Here is a 23095-nt window from a genome sequence, read left to right as displayed (position 1 = left end):
TCTGTCTGGTTGAAGGAAGGGAAAAGAAGTAGAAAAGAAAAGCGTCGCACAAGATGAGAAAGAAAAAGAATTGAAAGATTTAGAGAAAGATAGGTAAAGAGTCAAGTGAAGTGTGATTTTGTGAAAAGGTGATGGAAAATATGGAAGATCTGGAGGAAGATGGTAGAGATTAAAGGAAGATACAGGGCGATCCGCTAGGTCCGGAATGAAAGATGCTGGAAGATCCGGGACACAGGGAGAGGTTCAGGGAGATCTGACAGACACACAGGGAATCTGAAGGAGATGCAGGAAGATCCGAAAGGTCATGAGACCAAACAGAAAAAACCAGGGAGATACAGGAAGATCCAGAATATGTATAGGGAGATCCAGGGGAGATAATGAAAGTTCCGGGATCGGAGATACTCAGAGAAATTCGTGGAAGATACAAGGAGGTACGAAGGAGATACTGGGAGATTAGGGAGATCTGAAGGAGGTGAAGGAAGATACGAACGGTCATGAGCACAAACAGAGAGAACCAGGAAGATACAGGAAGATTCAGAATATAGGGATCCAGAGAAGATAAGCAAAGTTCTGGGATCGGAGATACAAGAAGGTCCTCGGTGAAAACTGCAGAGAAATTCGTGGAAGATGCAAGGAGGTCTGGGGAAGATACTGGGAGATAAAGAGGAGATACTGAATGGGAGATAGAAGGAGATCCTGGATAGAAGATACAGAGAGATCTGAGAAAAACTTTAGGAAAGATTCAGCAAGACCCGGAAGATTTACATGGAGATGTGGAGGAGTTAGAGAAGAATCCAAGATGGAAGATGAAGAGTTTTGGAAGATACAGTCAGATCCACCTAATATAGTGGGACTCGGGGAAGGTAAACAGGTAAACAGTATTGTTTTCTTCATTCAAAGTTTGCAACCCTGCAACTTTCTACAATATAATGTCAGAATTTTTTGCTTTTCAAGGTACATTCTTCTTCTTCTGAGCTACTCCAAACACAAGATCTTCAAGCGTTTAGTGTTTTGTTCTGCGACTGCAAACTGTGAAACCACAAGAAAACACAATGTGTCAGATCTGGACCACGAGACGGACGTTCGAATGATTTTGGCCGCTGCGCTTTTGACCATTTCAAGCGCTTGTAGATGTGCGGTTTCCTGTCTTTGGGTGGTTCCCTGGATGAATTAATTGAAGTGTAAGTTGGTGAATTTGTATTGGAGGTGGTGGACGTCGTCCGGTGCGTATTTTTGAATCCCGTGTCACGATTCGGTCGAATTAAATTAGTGAGTCACATAAAACGTACGTATTTACATTAATGTCATCGGACAGCTCCACAAACGAATATAATTTTAAACAAATTAACGAACTAGTAACGAATACCCACACATTATTAAATACCGGATATATCCAATTAAATATATGGAGACATCACTTAACACTCACAGAATATGCATGAATTAATTGATCTTATAATTATGGCAGCACCACGTTCATTAATTAGTTAGAATTCGTCTCGTTCCTAATAAATTCCAACAATGGACGACGATCCCTCCGCTCGTTGATGCGCCTTTAAACATTTTTTATTAAGCGCTCCACTCAATTTATAAATACCTAATAAGTCATTTCCTAATTATTCGACCAATTGCCGCGAAATTCGTCCATTTCGTCGCGTTTCACAGAACAGGAGCGCTGGCTGACACTCGTTTTCACAGAAATAAAAAATTGATCAACAAGTCAGCAATTAACGCAACCGCAACTTCCGATCGCGCCACTTATTAATAATAAGTAATTGTCGACCTTGATGGCGGAGGATTCCCATCAGAAACGTCCCGATGCGAGAGGAAATCGAGGAATGCGTCTCGAGAAGAAATCCGTTTCCGGTTTGCAGGTTATTATCTTTTACATAATGGTGTGATTCACTATTTCGGATATTATAAAAAAGTGGGAACTGATGTCCACTTCGGTTCCTATAAGGTGGTTCTCTGGTGGAGTCGGCGTTTCCCACCGAAGACTCGGTACCTACACACGTTATTGTAATTATTGGAAACGGAAGTGTATAATTCTGGCACTTATTATAATCTGCCATAAACATTCACATCGCAAAACTCGCCTAATAAATAGTTTAATGATGGCCAAGTGTGACTCATTTAGGTCTATTTGTTAAATTGATGGAGCCATTCGGAATTGTTAGATTGTGATACCTATTAGGAGGTGACAGAAATTCGTATAATTCGACAAAACAGTTCGGTTAAAAAATTTAATTCATCGAACAACAAGTCTGACAAACTCATACTGTCATCACTATTTATTTGGAGCATTTCACCTTCACTATTTTTAAAATTAGTACACTTATACAGGGTGTCTTACAATTATCGTATTCCGAGTTCGGGGCTTAGTAGGGAACATCGTGTTGACCAAGTAAAATTGTTTAAAAAAAAAAATTGCTGTCACTTTGAAAAAAATATAAAAGTTGCCAATATTTGTTCAAAAGTACCTGATTAATATTCTAGCTATGTTGTACTTCCCTTTTGAACAAAAATTGGGAAAATAAAACTTTTATTTTTTCGAGATAAAGCTGTTTTTTCAAGAAATGTCTTTTCATTTATATTTTAATATTTTACATAATCATCCTCACCATATTTCAAAATGAATGTCAACCATTTATATTTTTTATTTGAAAAAAACATGTCGAAAAGTTTGAACCTTCAGACCCATATATCTTTGTAAAAACCACCCCTATATTTTTTATTTTATTTTTTCGAGATTCCTGAGATTATTCCATATAAGACCCCCGACTTGGAATACGTTAACTTTGCGACACCCTGTATAATACTTGAAAATATATATTTGTAAAGTGAGGTTTTGTGATTCACCGTGCGGTGGCGTTGTGCTATCATGACACGTGGCAACAGCGCAAATTTGGACTTCCCCTGATTTCAGCTGTTACAACACAAAACCTAAAACATTATTCGATCTATAGAAGTGTAAAAAAAAATGTATTTCAAGTACTTGCGATAAATTAAAAATAGAACTATTTTAAAGCAAAACTGATTAGTCTCGAAGTTCTTGATTTGCGGAATTTAGAATTAAAATATCGCGCATTCAAATGAAATCCTGGGCTGGCAAAGCGTTGGAAACCGTCAATTGTTGTGTTGTGCTTTTTTAACGTGTAAATTAAATGGAGCATGTGGACAGCTAACCTAAAATTTTGAAACAAAAAAAAAGTTTCTTTTTTTCTGTCTTTGCAATGTTTTACATTAACAATAGAATAACTTAACGATTCCTATTCTTTGCTTAAAACAAACATGTTCAATTATGTCCCCATTAAACATAAACAAATGTCATTTGTGTCAAACGGCGGGAAATTTAAAATTTACATTATTCTAAACGGGTTTCTTAGGCCTACTCAGCTCAGAATTTCATTTGAACGCGCGATATTTAAAGTGTGACAGTTAGTTTCCCATTTATTGCAGCATTCTGGAATACTTTTAATTTCTGTTAGATACTGGTGCCTATGAGTTTCTTACAATTGCGAATTAAATCGAGCAAAAATTGTTCAACGTTGGATACCTAGACAGACATCAGATGAAAGAATCTGCGAACAAAATTAAATTTTCTTTCGTTTGGAAATGTATGCAAGATTTGCCCAGCTTTGTGACTTATCTGAATTAATTAATTATGACAATGAAACTGCAAAACTCATACAATCGACTTTTACAGTCATGTGTAATTTAAAAAGCGCCACCACGCGGTCAGTTATAAAACTTCACTTGGTAAATATCGGCTATTCATTTAAATTTCCCGTAGAAGTTGGCGTTGAAGATTAAAAACACACAACGCAAAAAGTGAGGTTAGATTTAAACAGCTGATCCGTGATCTGTAAACCGTAGTGCGTTCACAATCGACTCTTCAACGCCAACTTTGACTGGAAATTTAAATGAACACCCGATATATTTATGTACTTCAAAAAAATGTATTTTTATTTTTAAAAGTCAAAAATAAAAGGCCATAATTAGGGCGACGTCTCATATTTAAAAGTGAAATAAAATGTTTGTTTCTCCTCTGTGCGTCTTTCTATCTTTTCCATACCAAAACTTATTTCCAGAATTTTTTTCTTCAATTTGACACGACAATTTTGATTTTCTTTTTGGATTTTAATACAGAACGTTCTCAATTCTTCTGAAAAGATTTTCCTTCAATCTTCAAAATCATCCCATGTAGTGTTCTTATAAAAAATATTGATAAGAAATTTTTTGTATTGTTTCATTTATTATAAAAAATTATTTAAAGCAACAACCAGTGAGTGCACTATAATTGTATGTAATAAGACCTAAGAATATTTTTTTAATTTTGAAAATTTCAAAGATGTTTTAGATATTTTTTTAATGACAGAAATGTACCTTCTTAAAATAAGACATTTCTTTTATCATCAAAGTTGTTTCAAAAAATATTTCGTATTTTTGTATCTTGTATCTTTTTTCTCTCTTACGACCACAGGAATAATTTTTATTGGTTTTCATTTTTTTTACATGACTACATTTTTCAAGGAACAACAAAAATTATCTTTTTTGTTGCCATCTTAATGAATGAACCGATTTACCAGTTCTTACCTCTACCACTTCTCAGAAAAAAATAATTACGCCATTCATGGTAAGTTCGAGGGGCTAAGGTTATTGCTCTTCGTCGCCTCATTTCCGCCAAAAACTTATTTCCTCCATTTTTTTTTTCAAATTTCCCAACCACCTCATTTGAAAAATATTCCCAACCAATCTCAAAATGGTTTCATTCGATACTTCATCGATTCAAAAAACACACACTCGCAATCGTAATTACCAAATAATTATTCTAGCGTATCGCATGATGCGCCGCAGGGGTCACCTTCGGGTCCCATTTTTTCAACCAAATAAATATTTCTGTGATGTGCAACGATTTTTGAAGAGCAAAATAATTAAGCACGTCTTGGAATACAAGTCGAGTGCCCAAAAATATACAAAAATGTACAATAAAAATGACGGAATTTTATTTGCCATCCTCTCGGAGAAGTAGAATATGCAGACTCACTTTCACACTCGTCCTGGCGACAAAAAATTCGCGTCATCAGCTATGTGTGTTCTTTTTTACAGCACACATCAATTTATTAATAAAATTGAAAGATAAACATCCGCATTTTATTTTATTATATCCTATTTAGCCTTGAACCGGCCAATATTATTCATCAAATTTACCCAATTAATATTAATTGGATTGACTTTAATTAAAGGTAGACTGATTCATATCAAACTGGTTTTTTCTCAACTCCCGAGCCTTGACATATTGAACTATCCATAATTTCCAATAGGTCATAAATTTTCATTTAATTGCTTTTGTGTCATTCGTAAACTGGGCCCAAGTAGAACATCCAAGCTTGGTACTACTCGTTAATTTCCTCTCAACATTTTATAGCGCAATTATGATACCCAGTTTACAAACAAAAATTCAAATAAAAAATATGTCTCTATTTTTATGGCAACATAACATAAACATTTTCTAAAAATGTTCGAGATTAGTTGGCGAGAAGTGCATGGGCGGGGCTACAACTTACCGCGTAGTCCCGTAAGCGCGCGGTCACATGACCTCCTGTTCTCTTCACAAATATGCAGATACATTGACATTTCTTTATGACACTAATGGAACCTAATTATTAGTCTCTGTTTAATTTTCTGGCGGCCACTTGTAGTGAAGTGTTTAATTTTAATTTTGCTCGCGCGAAATGTGTTAATTAAATTTGACGTTGATTGTTGATCGGCAAAAAATTGTAGTTCCACCCGGTGTATAAAAATTGTTTGTGAAAAAATCCGTAATTTCCCCCGTTTCCAATATCCACCCCTGCGTCGTCCTTGAACAGGTGTGTTATTTTTTGGTGGGGTCCGTTGGCCTACATCAGCACCCCCATCATCATCATCAGTGGGTCAAGTGCACGAGTTGCCGTTCGGGCGGCGAATGCATGTGTGGGGGCGGCGGCGGCCCCGCTCCCGCACGACAGGACGACGACCGATGTGGTCGTGTTGTTTAGGTTTTCTCCTCCGCTAGTATTGATCGAAGAGCTACTACTGTTTGATCAGACCGGGACCGTCCATCTGATCTGTGAGGCCCACCCTCAGCTTCCCGCCCCCACACACACCCTTTTATATTCCGGCGACCCAGTTTCCAGGGACCCCCGGAATTAATTCGCGAGTAAGGAAAAGGGGGTATAAACATGTTATGTAGTCTTCATTATCTAATTCTTCTAGTTGATAAAATCTGCGTTATTTGGTAAAAGGTCGTCGGCTATAATAATATTGTCGAGACAAACCGACGGACGGAAGGAAATGAGTCTTCTGACCGAAATTGTCGTTTTATAATGGGGGGGTTGGTTCGGATCAGATGGTCGAACGCCCTCTTTAATAGAAATACAGAAACGTTGGATGTGCACTTGTAAATACGGATACACACATGCCACATTCCGGATGTAATGGGAAAATTCTTACTCAACTTTATACTGGTTGGTTTGCATTACTGCCTCTCTGGACGACAAGATTTTATGCAATTACGACTCTGTCCACCGAGATCTACACCTAACGCATTTTTCATTCTTGCACCTCTCAAAACCACCACATTTCCTTGCCAGAACCTGAGCTGATACCTTCTGGAGTACAAATCCCTTCCAGTGATTGATAAAATTGTATCTCTTCTCCTGCTTCACTTCGAAGGAATAAGTAATGTTTACTTTTCTTCAGGTTTGGCAATCGCATGGACAAACGCCATTCTATTCATAAAATGTATACGACAAATAAGACGTATGCGGCACATTCGTGTAAATGAAAGCACTCGCTCCTTCGTCGCTCGTCCTCAAATAATGCGCTCGTGCGCGAAAAATGTCTTCTCGCACTCATTTCGTAAATAAGTATTAACTCATCCTCAAGCAATAACTTGCTGCACTGCAACGTCCTTGATAAATAATAGAAACAAAAGCCTTTTGCTTCGAATCAAACTAGTTTTTGCTCTGTTTTTTCTCAGTTATAAATAAATTTGTTGAAGAAAAGTAAAAATAAATAGATTGTTTCAAATTTTTTCTTTTGAATCATTTTTGTCATTTAGTTGCGAATATAGGTAATTAGAAAAATTTAGAAAATTTTACTTTTTTCTCTTAATTTTTTGGTCGGACAACAATGCAATAATTTTTTAGGTCATTTTTGTCGTTTAGTTGCGAATATAATTAGAAAAATGTATGCAAATTGGCAATACAGAACAATTTTACTTTTTTCTCTTAATTTTTTGGTGGGACAACAATGCAATAATTTTTTAGGTACTTTTTATACAACTTCTGTTCATCAACCAACATAAGAAAAAAATAGGAGAAAAAAATTGGAAAATGAAGGTCAGTCTAACGAGCTGATGGAACTTAAAAACGCATTTAAAAAAAAAACAGCAATAAGAGAAATCATATTTAATTTGTTAAAAATCAAAGAGCGATAAGAGAAATCATCATCAATTTGTAGATGAATAGTGAAATTTGTTTTGGGGTCACCATTTCGTCCCCGCTTCCCATAATTAATTCCTATTGAGCAATATTCAGAAATTTCCAATCGGTATGTCCGAATTATTGAAGTGAAAACTTCTTTAGGCGCACCACGACATTATTCCCATGCAGTGAATTAGTTTTACCGTCACGCGTCACGCCACACGCTCCGAGGTGAAAGGCTCATTCGGGTAAATTCTGGGGGGGGCGAGTTTAGCCCAACGAACGACAAACGGTCAGATTTTGAATGAAGATTTTAATATCGATTTCTCGAGAGAAAAATCAAAGCTCTTAGATGTTTTTTTTTAAAAACAGCATTGCATTTAAATCGCTTCTGCGAAAAGGGATGACCAAAATTCTGCAAAATTGCGCGTTTGCATTTGCAGCAACGTTTAACACAGTTTTTTGTTTTTTTCACAAATTTCACAAAAATCCGCTGGAAAATAACTGAGTTGTTGGGCTCGAAAGTCTTAGCTGAAGCAGCGAGAAATACTCAACAAATAAAGTGTTCGCGCCATTCTTGATAAAAAAATTGTAATCTCCGTTGTGGAATTTCGATGAAAAAATTATGGAAAAGCCTTCACCTTGTTACACTTTTTTCTAAATGTAACAACTCGGCTTAGAACAATTGTCGAAACAGTTCTCAAACCCAATAGCTGACGTAATCGGAAACTTTGCCTAAGAAATCGCCGGTCATTAAGCTGCCAATGATCATCGTGATTTCACACAATCATCCTCTTTAATGCGCAATTTTGAACAATTCTTAGCAATTCCTCGATTGTAAAAATTCACATGAGAAATCCACAATTTCCCAATCGTCCAAAAACGAATTATCTCGACCCGATGGCCGGGCTAGATTAATGCAACAAAAATTTACATTAAACTAACGAGTCGCCGTCAAACTTAAATTAATTCGATTTTAATTAGACGTCGCCAGATTGGAAGCAATTTAGGCGGTGAGTGACAAACACTAAATCTCGTTAGGTTCATTTTTTAGCGCTAGTTTGCAGCAAACGCGATCAGTTTCCATAATTGACAAGGTCACAACAGCTACTTAACAACTAGATACACTGATAATTGTACTAGCTGCAACACAAGGATGACGTTAACAGCCTAGATCTGATAATAATTGCATCGCAAAAATAGGGAGATGTCATTTCCGGCACCACCCGCAGCCAACTTCGCTCCGATTTGGTGGTACCAATTTTGCAGTTCACGGTAGCGTTCAAAGCGCGTCGTTTTGTAATTGGTCGAGGTGTGAACGGTCCCCGCAATTTGGAACCGTTGCAGTTCCACCAGACGGCGCAATAAAAATAATATCAAAATTCACTTCAGACATTATGTGATCAGTATGCGTACCATGAGACTGGTAAAAAGTTGAGTGCGTTTTAATCGTCGCTGATGCCACGGTTGGCAGCAGTGCTTTACGACCTCATCGCGTGAAGTTATCCACGGATTGACATTTCCGTATGTCACGGCCCCCTGGATCTCGTTCTGTGTCTCTCTTTCTGTCCGCTATGTACTAACGGAAATATTATACATTTTTTTATTATTATCGTTATTATTTGTACCTCAAACTTCACGTACGACACGTCGTGACGACAATTTTAATTAATGGCGATGGATGAAGGCGCGTTCACGCTCAGCTGGCTCCATCGCTTTTCTACTTCTTGGAGCGGAGGTCTAGACCACGTTGACGAACCTGCAACAATTAAAATTTTATCATTATAATCAATTCATCCAAATCAACAAACTTCTCAACTCAATTAATTGATCAAACGATCAATTCACAAAGATTCCTTCTAGAATAATAATTGATTGATTAATTGATTAATTCAATAAATGATTAAAATGGAATGATTTTGATTTGACAGCTCCATTAGCAATGATTTTTTGACAATGATTTTGACTTGACAGCTGATTTTGACTGATTCTTCCAGTATTGAATTATTTTCTTTTTTTTTCAATATATGTTATATTTGATTTTTCGCTCATCTTGTCGCGTCCATGACCCTCCCCTCACCCAGCAGTGCACTCCAAGTCCATTAAACTGTCATAAAGTGTCCCATAAATCCAGGTAGCCCAATTGAATTAGGCCCCATTTACACGACTCGAACCCGATCAGAACCTTTAAACAACAAAAACGTAACTCATACTTACACCTAGTGGCAACACCTATGCGAGAGCGTCCCACTTCGTGAAGAATCGTGTAGCCGATCCTCCGTGTTCGGCGTCGATGATCGTTGCGTGTCCTCCCTCCGGGACCACACAACGTACCGGAGACGTTGCGCCAAGGCAAATCGGTCCCTATGCGTCGTTCCTGTAAGGATATCGAAAGGATAACGGCGTAAATCATTGAGTGCTCGCGTCCGAAGAGCGAGAACGAGGCATGAGTCGTGCGACGTCCTGGAAAAGGACGACGAACGCGATTCCTAACTGAAACGATATATCTTGTCGGTTTTTTCAAGACGTTCGGTAACCGAAACATATATAGCGGTTTGTGCTGGAACGCCTTAAGTTATGGCCTACGCTAAGATGTTCTTGTATCGAACGCTACTGCTTCTTGTTTGTCTCTGCACTGCCTCCTCGACGTTTATCGCGCACAATATCTAGATTGGAAATCTAAACATAGACAAAATACTACCGATTTTTTTTATGCCGCCATTGCGGAATTAGTTGTTGACGACGAACGAAACGATCTCTTTGACTGTTTAAGACTCCATTATGGCGGGTTTGGCCACCGACGATTGATCGTAAACTGGATTAGATCTTGGTCTTGCTGGTTATTGCTAGTTGCGAAGGATGGTTTCGGCGAAAGGACAAAGGATAATGACTTAGGAGGTGCAAGGTTAAGCGTGCAGTTCTTTACACGACAGTCGGTACGTTTTTACAACTAAGCAATTGACAGGAATGGAATATTCTACTTAGAAATTTTCAAACAATTCTGACCAATTACGATCTGTTTTGATCATTAATAATCATCAACAAAGATCTTTTCAACATTTTCGATCATTTGAAATGATCGCGAGGACCGAGGACTAAACCGCAGTTCTTACAAATTCTGAAGTGACTCTCTGATTTAAATTCATCAAATCTATACAAAATCATTACTAGGTAGAGTGCTTTATACTTTCTGATCAATTTTTGATCGAGTAAAAAATTATCTTGGTCGATCATCTTTCAAAAAAGATAATAACTTCGATCTTGATCTTTGAAGCTTTCTAGATCACTTAAAAAATCCTGTGAGCAACAAATTTAATCTAGAATTCTACGTAGAAGCGTTGAATTAGTTTCGATCAATTCCAATGATTTTAGATCATCACTTACTAGATCATTTCCAAATCAAATCTTTAAGAGGAATAGCAATTGTACATTTTTTATTGGTAGGAAAGCTAAAACAAATCAGTGCAATCTTTTGCATAATGTATTTCCTAGATTTCAGAACTTTTAAAATGATTTCTTTGAATTATGTAATGATGAAATACTTACCAATAAGTCCTTTAAAAAGTCCGTTTTTGATCAATCATTTTTAACAGAAGCAGACCACGTTGACGAACGTGCAACAATTAAAATTCTATCGTTATAATTAATTCATCAAAATCAACAAACTTCTCAAGTCAATTAAAAGATCAAACGATCAATTCACTGATCACAAACATAAAGATTCGTTCTAGAATAACTGATTGATTAATAACGTCTTTTTTACCGCTTTGTCAAAAATTATTACATATTTGATCATTTAAATAAATGATTAAGCTGATCGATCAGTATCTCAGTTGCTTCCTTTGACAGCTGCACTAGGAATGATTTTGATTTGACAGCTCCATGGGAAATGATTTTGACTTGGTTAAAAAATTTTATTGGTAGGAAAACTAAAACAAATCAGTACAATCTCTTGCATGATGTATTTCCTAGATTTCAGAACTTTTAAAATGATTTCTTTAAATTATGTAGTGATGAAATACTTCCCAATAAGTACTTTAAAAAGTTAGTTTTTGATCAATCATTTCTAACAGAAACAAATTCTTTAACAGAACTAATTTCAATAGATTTCAGATTTGGACTCCTTGGTGGCCACTCCATCACTCGATTTGTGATCTTTTTCTTTCTTTTCGTTTACTGTTCACAAAAACTGTATTGTCCTGTGTGGCTCTCCTACAAAATATCCACCACAATCTAGTAACTTCCTCTGTCACTTTATTTCCAATAACTCCACGTTACCAACACGACGAAACTCGTCCGCCAAATTTCCTACGATAAAAACGCGCCGAACTAATAATCAATACTGACGCCATACGACAGACGCAAAGAAACTGTCATAATGGACCCGTATTGAGGTCAACGTAACGTATCACAGCTCCAATCTTAACTGATCCGATCAATCTAGTCGTCGTACGTCAGTTTCCCCGGTTTTCAATTGTTTAAAGGACCCACTTGATCGTACCAGTTTCGCGATAAGTGATTCGTACCACTTTTTTGACAGATGTAAATTTCCCCGAAATCTACTTAATTGCCGTTCTCTATGTATTCAGGTCGTTAATCGATAAACGCAACCGTACATTTTTCAATTGTTTTCATTGTTACCACACACTACCTGGCATATCTGTAACGTACTGACCTATCGAATTTGACAGTTGACGTACCTGTCTCAAGTGTCAAATGTATGATCGTCGATTGTTACCTACTAGATCGCACGAGTAAATAAAAGTGTCTTTCGACTTCTCTGACGTAGTATGAATTCTTTGTTTGTTCTTGTCGGATATTGCAATTTCATTCATCTCGCCGATCTAGTAGTAGGACGTCACATTTCAAATGTCAATTTGAATTTATCTGTTCTTCGAGTGCAGTAAATTGGAGAAACAGATATTCAATTGTTGATGGATACGTAAAAGTGTGACGTTTGTTTGCGCGTGGTCGCTAGGCGAGTGTCAGTTGTTTGTTGCAAGGCCTACTGGATGCTGCGGGGTTTGTATCGTAAACAAGCGAAGGCGTTCACGCAAGCCGCGTCCTTTAAAATATCAATAAATCGTGGCGTTTCGTTATCTGGAAGCGTAGTCCGTAGTTAAGGTTTGCAATAACGGGCGAGTGGTGTGTCTACCGCAGAAAAACACTGCGGAACAATAATCAATAATGACGGCACATGACAGGTCGACGTAACGCATCGCAACGCAACGTGAGTCGATTCGCCTAATCTGTGAAGGTGAGCGTGTCTGTCGGCGATTCGTCCGATCCAGTGGGCATCTGTCAATTTTCGATTGTGGCGACTGGATGTCGGCCTCGAAAAAACTCCACCTGCCCCCGGTGAGCCATAACCGCCCTTCCAATAAGTATGAGTTTCCAATACCGTCGACGATATAGATGCATTGGTTGTGGGCCTCGAACCGATCGGTCCGATCAGAATTCCCCACTCGTTTCGTCTACTATCCGATTGGTCGGAGAGGAGCGCAGAATCGATACTTGGCAATTCTATTGCTATAGATGACTACCTATCGACGATATTCGACCAATACCGACTCCTTCGGTATATAGGGCATTTACCGCTCTATGTACACCGCGGCGCTCTCATCGATCGCCGCCGACGCTCGCAATCAGGATCGATTCTTTTCGAGGACCGGTCCAGGGATGTGATTTGTTGGGACGGATTAATAAAAGCTAGAAAAGCGCACCAGACGTGGACAAAATCGATATCTCGCCTCGCGCAAAAACCTACTCGAGATGACATCGCACCAAGACGGATTCTCTGCCGCGATCGGAACTATCGAAATTCTTGGACTCCCCGAAACACTCAAAATGTGCGAGAGGGCCCTCTCCAGAGACTCCACGGCTTATTTTATCGCAACGCCACACACCACTGTTTATGCTTATTTTTACAGTAAACTGGGCATTTTAATGGACACAGAAGGCATGGAGTCAGTCGGACCGAATATAAAACACCGCGCTACCCCAGATTCTTTCTCAGGAATCTGTGTCTCACATTATCTAGTTGCTCAGGACGAATTAACACTCAAACAAAACTTCATTTTGTGTTAACGTTTGACCATTTCGCAACCCTTTAAATTACCCAACACCGCTCTCACTCTCTGGCCATCAAAACAGATACAAATATTTATTGTAGACATTTTTTTTTTTGGAATTTTTCCTCAAAACGTGTAGAGTATTGGCATTTTCTAGCAGAATTTGTTAAGGATCTATTAAATTTTATGGAAAGCTGAATCATTTACCTTTTTGAAGTCTCTTATTTACAGTTTCATTATGACTGTGAACCAATTCAGTAATTCAGTAATTTAATTTTTATAGGTTAAGAAAATGATTACAAATTTGTACTTAAGGTTTAAGTAAAGTATCGCTCAGTCAAGATTGTCTCCTTAAAATAATTATGATACGGAACGATTTGTAAGATTTTAGTAAACTCTAAATATCTACTAACTGCTCCCAGTATATTATAGCACTCAAGTCAATCATTAAACAGGTTTAATTTTAAATTTTGCTAAGTTTAGATCGCATTTAGATCGACCAGAAATATTCTAAGTCATTCACACATCATAAAAGCAGATTATTATCGGTAACGGTGGTCACAAACACAACAGATATAAAAATATAACATTTTTTGTTAACTCCACGTGCAAGTTGCACGAACACAAATAAAACAGAAAAATGTTTTTATTTTTTTGTTTTTGATTTCAATTTTCTTGGAGAATGTGAACAAAGGAACATTTTTATCGTTGGAACTTTTCACTATCTCTTTTACTTTTCGAGATATGAGAGATAAACCGAAACAGATTTTCAGAGAGTGATTTCAACCCTTAAATTTATATCTTAGAAGATATTATGAAGCTTCACAATTTGGTATGGACAAGTAAATATACTTATACAGGGTGTTAGTAAATGGTTGGGAATAAATTTCAGGGTAAACTCCTTGCGAAAAGTGTGGCTTAAAACCTAAATAAAGTTTTTCGTTAAAATGAGTAGTTTTCTCAAAAAAAGAAAAATAAACGTATTCTGGCATATCCGTATTTTTTTTGAAATACCTACTACGATTTAATAATGGTTTAAAGAAAAAATTTAAACGTGGGAAGTTGAATTTTTTTTAATTCAAAACTAATGCGATTTTAGGCAGACAAATGAACTAATTAGAGAAATTCTCCAACAGTGGACTACATTTTATTTTTTGAGAAAACTACTCATTTTAACGAAAAACTTTATTTAGGTTTTAAGCCACATTTTTCGTAAGGAGTTCACCCTAAAATGTATTCCCAACCATTTACTAACACCCTGTATAAAAAAAATCTAGCTAACCTTCTCTGTGCTTCTACTCACGAATTCAACTACATATTTACTACTTTTCCTTCCACAACAACTATTTTTTAAATTTCTTTTATCCACAATAATCTTATAATTGAAGTTTTATCCACACTTATGAACCGTCTAAAGTACCACTTTATTCACTAGTAAAATAATGGAATTACTTTATTCCACTAGTGGATAAAACGCTTCCACAATAAATAACTACTATTCCTTCCTTTATATCAAACACAACCCTGCGATCAATTTTTCTCTTCATCTTTCTTCTTTTTTCTTTTCTTCTTTACCGCATTGTAGTTCACTATTGCCACTTCCTTTTCTTTCATTTTTTTTATTTCTCCTTCATTACACATACAGTGTGATGAAGACATTCTGATATTTACTGAAATATAGTTATGAATATTTGTACAGTCGTAGACCTTCTCCAGGTGCATCTTTTCAACTACTTAACTCTACTGTGTAAACCCGGCTAACTGCGATCTTGCGTATATGAACAAGTCTTCATATTTTGCTTCACGATGAAGACATCAAAAGAAGTTATTAGAAAAAGTTGTTCAGAATCCAATTCTGACCATCCGTGCCGAGTTTCAACCCAAAATTCGCACTTCCATTTTTTACTGATTTTCAATAGTTCATTGTTTCATTAGGTACTCTTTTATTTGTTTTTGATACATTCTTTCTTTTCCACGTCACTTCTTCTTTGTAAAAACATTTTGAAGCATTCTTTCCATTTGTATCCTCATGGTCTTATCGATTCACTTTTAATTCTTTTATTGTTTTTGTCAACGTTTTTATTTGATCTTTTCCTCTTCCGGCGTTCTCTTTTCTCATTAGTTTTTCTTACCACCTCACATTCCCTTTCATTTTTTTCTTTCTCATTTTTCCTCAACTGCCAACAATGTTATCATCTTACAATTAGTAAAAATATTCCACTCGCAACCTCCCTCCCTTGCTCCCACAGCCTCCCATCGATTCCTCCCTTAAATTGAAATCTTCCCGGAAAAAGCGTGCAAAGCACCGCGTGCGTGATTTGTGTCCCCGAGAAGAAAACATTCCGCACCTCCTGTACGTATTTGTTGTGGAGGCGTTTTCCATCCTATTTCACAGGGTGTCGTTTGAGCTTAACAAGTCTTAAATTACTGTTAGAGTTATTCGTGTATTAGTACGACACGCAATATTTTTAGCGGAGCGCGGGACCGCCGGAACGTTTTCTGCGCGATCTCTTCCCCTAATGCCGTGATATGAAATATATCCGTACTTAAGACGATAGCTTTTCTTAAATTCGTCGCTCGTTGTCGCCCCGCACAAACTTAAATAAATTATGTGTGTATATTTTTATTTTCCGTGTACCGTTCGTTCCTCCAACTATGCAAGAATTTATCTGGAGCGATGATTTAGCACCGACCGTTCGTACCAGCGGAGCCGACAGGCTGTTGGGGCTAGAAAGAGGCAAACAATTCGGGTGGAAAGTGACACCTCTATACTGGGAGCGGATACCGCCAGGAGTTGACCGAAGCACCTCGAGTGACAGTGATGACCTTTGCATCTAAACAAAAACTTCTTGAAGAAGAGTGGGAGAATCTAAAATTGTCATATATAAACTGTAGAAATGTAATAAGAAGAAAAAAGAAAGGAAAGATACAGAAAATTCAGGAAAAAGCTTCAAAAAATTATACAACAGACAAAACGGAAGTTTCTCACTTTCTAGGTTTATAAAAAAAATTAGGATTATTGGGTTAGATTAGGTCAGGTCAGGTCGAGGCAGAGCAGAGCAGGTTGGGTCAAAAAAATCATTAAAAGTCCATTAAAAATATTAAAATAAAATTAATGTACCTATAGCGTGAGCGAAACTCTATTCATCGATTTTTTTTTCCCAGAAATATACTTATATTTTGGCATATTTAAAAAGAGCTACTTTTTTTGAAGAAATTTTGTAAAGAAAAAAAATTGCTATCTTATTCCGTTAAAAAATTATAAGCAAATTTGTAAATATCAAAAATTCCCAATCGTCACGATTTAAATAAGATAGCAAATTTTTTTTCTTTACAAAAATTGTTCAGAAAAATTAGCTCTTTTTAAATATGCCAAAATATAGGTGTTTCTGGGAAAAAAAATTTGATGACGTCATTACTTCAGTTTCCAAATATGGCAAAATATGCAAATTTAGTTTAAAATGGACCTTACTCAATCCCATTTAAGAACCTCTTTTCAGATTTTTTCTATCGTGTTTCCTTTCTTTTAATAGAGCTGAGACCTCGAGTTTCGCTGGCCTTGAAGATTGGAAGAGAAGAAAATAAAGGAAAAAAACAAAATAGTCAAAAATACAACAAGAAAATTAGAAGCACTGAAAATTATCAAAAATTATAGAGAACTTTAATAATAATAATTAGAAGTGTCGGCGAGGTCTTTAAAATGTAAAAAAGTTATTTAGAAATGAATTGGCGCCAAAATGTATTCAGCAGCAGAGATTTTTTTTATTTTTTCAAGAAATTTTAAGGGAATTTTACAAACTTCAATACAATAAAAAGACAAATTGAAATAGTTTAAGAAACAGGAAGAATCAAAGCAACTGACAGGTTTACGGACAATAGAAAATAGTACAAGTTTATGAAAGAATTCTTTTAAAGTATTGAAAATGCAAAAGAAAATTTATTCGGCAGCAAAAATGTTTGAGACTTCACCGTTGAGCTTTACAATGAATTTTAGTAAAGGTATTGGATTTTCTCATGGGCTATGAGTCATATCTGCGGAAATGACGAATATCGGTCTCAAGGATAACATTGTCATTCGTTAGTGTCGTCTCTCTCTCGTTTATTTTCATGTAAATTAGTCGATGTTTCCAGTTTTCATTTACAAATTTTTCACTAGTTTATCGCTCCGCCTTCGTGCAGATAATTCCAAGGTCACCGCCCATGAGAGAATCCAACAACTCTAACCTCAGCGCATCTCAGCAAATTTAAAATAGTGCAGAAAATATTAACGAAATTTTAGAAAGGGGGAGATCAATAAAAGACTTAAGAGAGGAAAATTAGAAGCATTTGAAAGTTATCAAATATCAAGTAAATGTGATGATCTACGATAGAAGACAACGAGCATTTGGAAGATTTTCGGAAATATTTAGAATGCAAATAAGGAGCTTATTAAATTTTATTCGCTAATAAAAATGTCTCGAGATTTTACCGTTCGTAATTTGAACACGCATCAAAATCTTCTGTGATCTTTAAATGTTGAAGAACACAAAGAACAACGAGATATAGAAAGGAAACGAAATAAATACTCTCGTGAGAATTCATGGAGTGGAGTTCAGAAATTCCTAGAAGACAACTAGTGAAATAGTAATACATATTTGGAAATTATGTTTTGTACAATAAAAAAAAAAGAAGAAATACAATAAGTGCTGCAGAGAACACATTTAAATGGATTCCATATTGTTTGGAAAAAAATGGAAAAATATTATGAAGGACGTACATAATTGGATATCTCTTAGCAATGGTTCTAAAAGAGAAGTTTTGACGTGGAGAGAGTTTATTGAAAGATGAAAACATAAAACAAATGAATATAAATTCGGAAGGAGAGTGGAGGTAGAGAGAGCAAGAATAATTATAATGTGGTGTAAAACAAGTTAGTAAGAGGTGCTACCACTTTTCAAAAATCGTTGGAAACTGACAAGCTAAATTATATTTGATACGATAAATAAATAAATCTAAGTAGAAGGATCTCTTTTAAACTACCGTGCGATCGAAAATAAAAAAAATCGACGAGACCATGATTTCTATTCTATTTCTTCAGCAATGGAGAAAGGCACCTATTCGACACCTCGAGTTTTTGAGAAATTTCAACAAAAGTTTCCGGACTTTCAAGGCACTTAACCAACAACTTGCCCAGAAAGTCTACAAATGGGTAAACATGTTTTTGGAAACTGGTAGGTAGTGTTCTGCGCAAAAAACGCAGTAGACGAGCGCCAAAAAGATCAGCTGAAAATATTGAAGCTGGTGAACAAAGAGATTGCAGAGATTAACCCAAGAAACTAACCTATCCTTTGATACAGTTCAGCTTATCCTTAAAAAAAAGATTTGCACTTTTTTCTCTATCGTGTGTCTGTTGTGCATGAAATGACCCCTTGGCAATAAGAACCCCCACAACCGACAACAACCTCTCTGGATAATATTGATTGATCGATGATCGTTGGATCTTGGATCGATTTATAAACAAGCGGCGTGCGCTTCATGAAAATCAAGATTTCAACATTCTCAAAATCACTAACCTAACTTTTAAGACTGACATCAGATAATTGAAATCTGAACGAATTGCCAACTGACATTTTTGGTCAGCGCCTACTAGACACAGAATCTGTTAAATTTTCACCCGACTTGCTAATAAAGAAACTTCCCCGTAATAACCTGTAAAAGCAAGTTTCCGTTCAGCTATCTCTTTAATGTTTAACCACAATTACAAGTTGGCCACTGGTTAACTGTTCCAACTAATCTTGAACGAATTGAATCACCGTGTTAGTCTTCAAGATGAAACTTTCCAACCTTTCACTACTTCCAAAACAGAATCGAATTGTAATTTGAGCAAACAGGCAAAGCTCTGAACTTCTCTGATCGGTCTAAAGATTTAAAGACTGCGAGAGTGGATACACCATACTCATCCGATTTGGCTCAACTGTCAAGCTCTTGGTGTTTGGTGCATAATTATCATAATATTTAGTGTGTTGGAATCGGTTGCATTGCGCGTTATCGGAAATATCGGTGGGCCGGTCGTTCTCTTATGTAAAGCCGTCGCGGCGGCGGCGTCGCTATTACATAGAGTAGAGGGGGCGATATCGAACAGGGTTGGATATCGTAAAAAACCTCATCAGCGGACTGCCCCGCGCCCGTGTGATCGGAGGTGACCCCCCTTCCATCCCCCACGACCTGTGACCTCTCGACCCCAGATCGACTTCTTGCGCACACTACTCTACAAGTATAGATGTTCGATTTTTGCAGACGCCGACGCTGTAGCGTCTATACCGGACCGGTTGGGAGACGCCCAGTGTCCTTAAACTGATGTCGATGCCGGCGGGATGCCGGTAAAAAGTCGCCTCTCTTTCGATTTTTTCGCCTTTTCCGTATTTGCTTCGGCGGCGACAAATTCGAACGGACGAATTAGCGGCGAGGGAGGCTTTTTGCGGGAAGACGCGAGGGATGAAGAAGGAGCCTAATTGATAAGGGCCCTGATGGGAGAGCAAATGGGGCGCGGACACACTCCGGATAATTAATTTTGCATAATTGCACCGATCAAAAATCTCTTCGATCCTGCTGCGAGTCAATCCAACAAGAACCATTGCGCGCCACACGCACTTTCTAAATAGACGCAAATCAACGCACAGATTGGGTTCAAGGAATCGCAACAGATTTCTCAACGATGACATGGATGAATCGATATGCCAAAAATTTTACCCTAATGGGCCGGGATAAACACTCCAGAGATATCGAGCTTGTTCCCAGTTAAGTAATAAGCACAGCGGACAACAACTAACTGGCGTTCTCCTCCTGCTGCACGCTTTCTTTTCGCACATTTGCTAATAATAAAATGTCACAGCGTCGACGAGCGATAGATTTTTCCTTCTCTATTCGTTGCTTCGCAGAAATGTTTACGATTCGTTAAACCGGAAATGAAAGGTAAAAAGTACGGAGATAGAAGAATTGAAAGACGAAACAAAAGGAGGAACGAAAGAGATACATTGGGGCAAGAAGACAAAGAAATACAGTAAGGACTTTCTTTCGTTGCTTCGCTAAGAACTCTTTCAATATTTAAATATGATGTGACAATAAGAAAAACGTTGCAAATGGAAAGGATTAGAAGAAGAAATTAGTCATTTAAAGAGGAATAATTTAATATGTTGTAAACAACAATGAAATCATACTCTTAAAAGTAAACAAAAATTAATAGTAAACAAGACACAAAACACAAAATAGTTACTTACGAACCAAGTGCGGGAAGACGATGTTCCCGCATGAGCGCATTTTTTAAAGCACGAGCGACGAAGGAGCGAGTGCCTTTACTTAATGCGCGAATGAGCGGAAAATGTCTTCACGCAAGTGGTTCGTACAATATTTTTTGTACGAACATTAAATTAAAATTTTTTGTTTTAATATATTAAACATAAACGAACATAAAACCAAGTAGGCAGTGACCTTTGGTTATTAGAAACAATTGCCTCACTTGAAATTTCAATGTTTGCAATAATTTGTGAATTTTGTAGGAACAATTTTCAACGATTATAAATATTTCCCTAATTTTTTAATGGAGGAAAATCCAGAGAAGTTGTATTTTATGAACTAAATTGTATTATTATCAAGACCGATTTTTTTTGAATGCCTCAAAAGGCCAGTGTTTTCTGCAATTTTTACATTCGAGTCGATCGGGAAACACTCGTTTCGGAGTGAGCGTTGGAAGCGTCGCTTAAAAAGTATGGCACTGTTCTAGATAGGAAATGTAAAGCATAATGAAAAACAAGAATAACAAAAGAATAACCTACTTGGATAAGAGGAAATATAAAAATGATTTAACAAAAAGAAATGTCATGTTGATAAAAAGCAGAATGAAAATATTTATTGTTTATTATACATAGAAGAATAATAACTGAGTAGATCAAATAATAAAACAAAGTAAAGACAATGGAAGAAAAGTTGACTCAATAAGAAGAGAAGAAAAGCTGACTTAATACAAAGAATTTTTAAAGTATGTACCAAAATTTTGACAATGGAAAAAATAGAATGCACTAAATTAAGGAACAAAAAAAAATAAGAACAAAAAGTTATTAATTGTTATACAAAAAAAAATTGCTTTTCAAAGTTTGTGGAATTTTTGTATGTTGCACTTGTCCAGGTTGTAAGGACCAATAATAAAAAAAAAATTGATACTAGATAAATGATAAAAAAAAAGTTTTTTGATGTACCTAAGATAATGAAAAACATAATAATGAAACGTGCAATAATTAGGACGAGATATCAGGAAGATGATGAAAACAAAAACGCAGAATAAGGAGAACAGTAATAAAAGTTTAATCGAAAGTAAAATAACAAGATCTCATTTTTTTATTGGATACATTTTTCAATTTTATGAAAATTTTTTGCTTTGACAATTTTACGAGTTGAATTTGGGTATTTTTATTCTGGTTAGGCCCGAGAGCTTTAGCTCGAGGGTTTAACTTTTGAATAAAAATGCCAAATATCAACGAGTAAAATTGTCTAAAGCAAAAATATTTAAGTGAAAATTGAGAACTTTATCAGATATAAAATTTAGGTCGTGTTATTTTTGGCAAGATTACTTCCAAAATACAAACTTTAACGTTAGGTAATTATTTATTTATAATATTATGTAGTTATTAAAAACACAATAATTGTGACAAATGACAGAGTAGTAGGACGTTTTTATCGCGATAAACATATTTGATTGGATGAAAGCAAACGCTCTGACTGGCTGAACACGTACGTTTGATGTACGTGGAAATTAATCTAAGTTAAATACCTAGATCAAATAAAATCAAAGTGTTCTTGTTAGAATCTAAGAATAATCTAAGAGGAATCTGCAAAAAAATAAAGCAGAAGAAAGAAAATCTTATCTTTGGAAAGACAAAATAAAAATATAACAAAAAGAAAACGGAGAAGAGAGAAGAAAAAGACTAAAGGAAGGTAACAATTTCGTAATAGAACTGATAAGAAGTAGAAAACAATTAAAAAGGACTTCTTCAACAACAGAACCATATTTACTTTTAGTTGTAACTCTAAATTAATAAAAATAAAAGTGTACTACTTAGTAAGGCTCTGTAAAGGAATTTAATTGAACAGAAATTGCGCCAAAAAATGCTAAGAAGATACTATGTATATTATAAACTTAAAATAGCATGAAATATAAAGTGAAAACGTAAAACCAAATGACCTATTAACATCCTTCACGGATTCGAAGAAGAGAAACTTGAAAGAACTGAGGAGTTACTACGAAGACTACAAGATTAAAAAGAAAAGACAAAAAGCGCATAAGGAAAATGTTAAGTCTCATAATTAAAAAAAGAGGGAAAATGTTGTACCTATTGACAGTTCAACAAATTTGTGTCATCATCATGGTCATTTTCTCAGCACTTTCAACTCAGTGTCAGTGTAACGGTTGTTCAAAAAAGAAACTGATCAAGAGCTCTCTGGAATGCGAATCCAGGATCTGGATGCTTCATAATATCACATACTTATTTTAGGCAAATGACAAATCCTCGATGTATGAAGATATGT

The 23095-nt window shown here is 36.3% G+C and overlaps 1 long non-coding RNA gene across 4 annotated transcripts in view; it reads right to left on the bottom strand.

Annotated features, from left to right (window-relative positions):
• The window catches only part of LOC138128679 (uncharacterized), a 106959-nt gene that overhangs the window by 37326 nt on the left and 46538 nt on the right, over window positions 1-23095 (bottom strand). For 3 of the 4 annotated variants that reach the window (XR_011158841.1, XR_011158840.1, XR_011158842.1), the window contains exons 2-3: window positions 9684-9843; window positions 9095-9225 (exon numbers count right to left, since the gene is read on the bottom strand). This is a non-coding gene — a long non-coding RNA (uncharacterized lncRNA). Of the gene's footprint in view, window positions 1-8883; window positions 9046-9094; window positions 9226-9683; window positions 9844-23095 lie in introns of those variants that run through there. The other variant, XR_011158843.1, reaches the window with a different exon arrangement.

The sequence above is a fragment of the Tenebrio molitor genome, chromosome 4 (genome assembly GCF_963966145.1).
Source record: "Tenebrio molitor chromosome 4, icTenMoli1.1, whole genome shotgun sequence".
Classification (NCBI taxonomy): Eukaryota; Metazoa; Arthropoda; class Insecta; order Coleoptera; family Tenebrionidae; genus Tenebrio; species Tenebrio molitor.
This window is presented reverse-complemented; position numbering and strand designations above follow the sequence as displayed.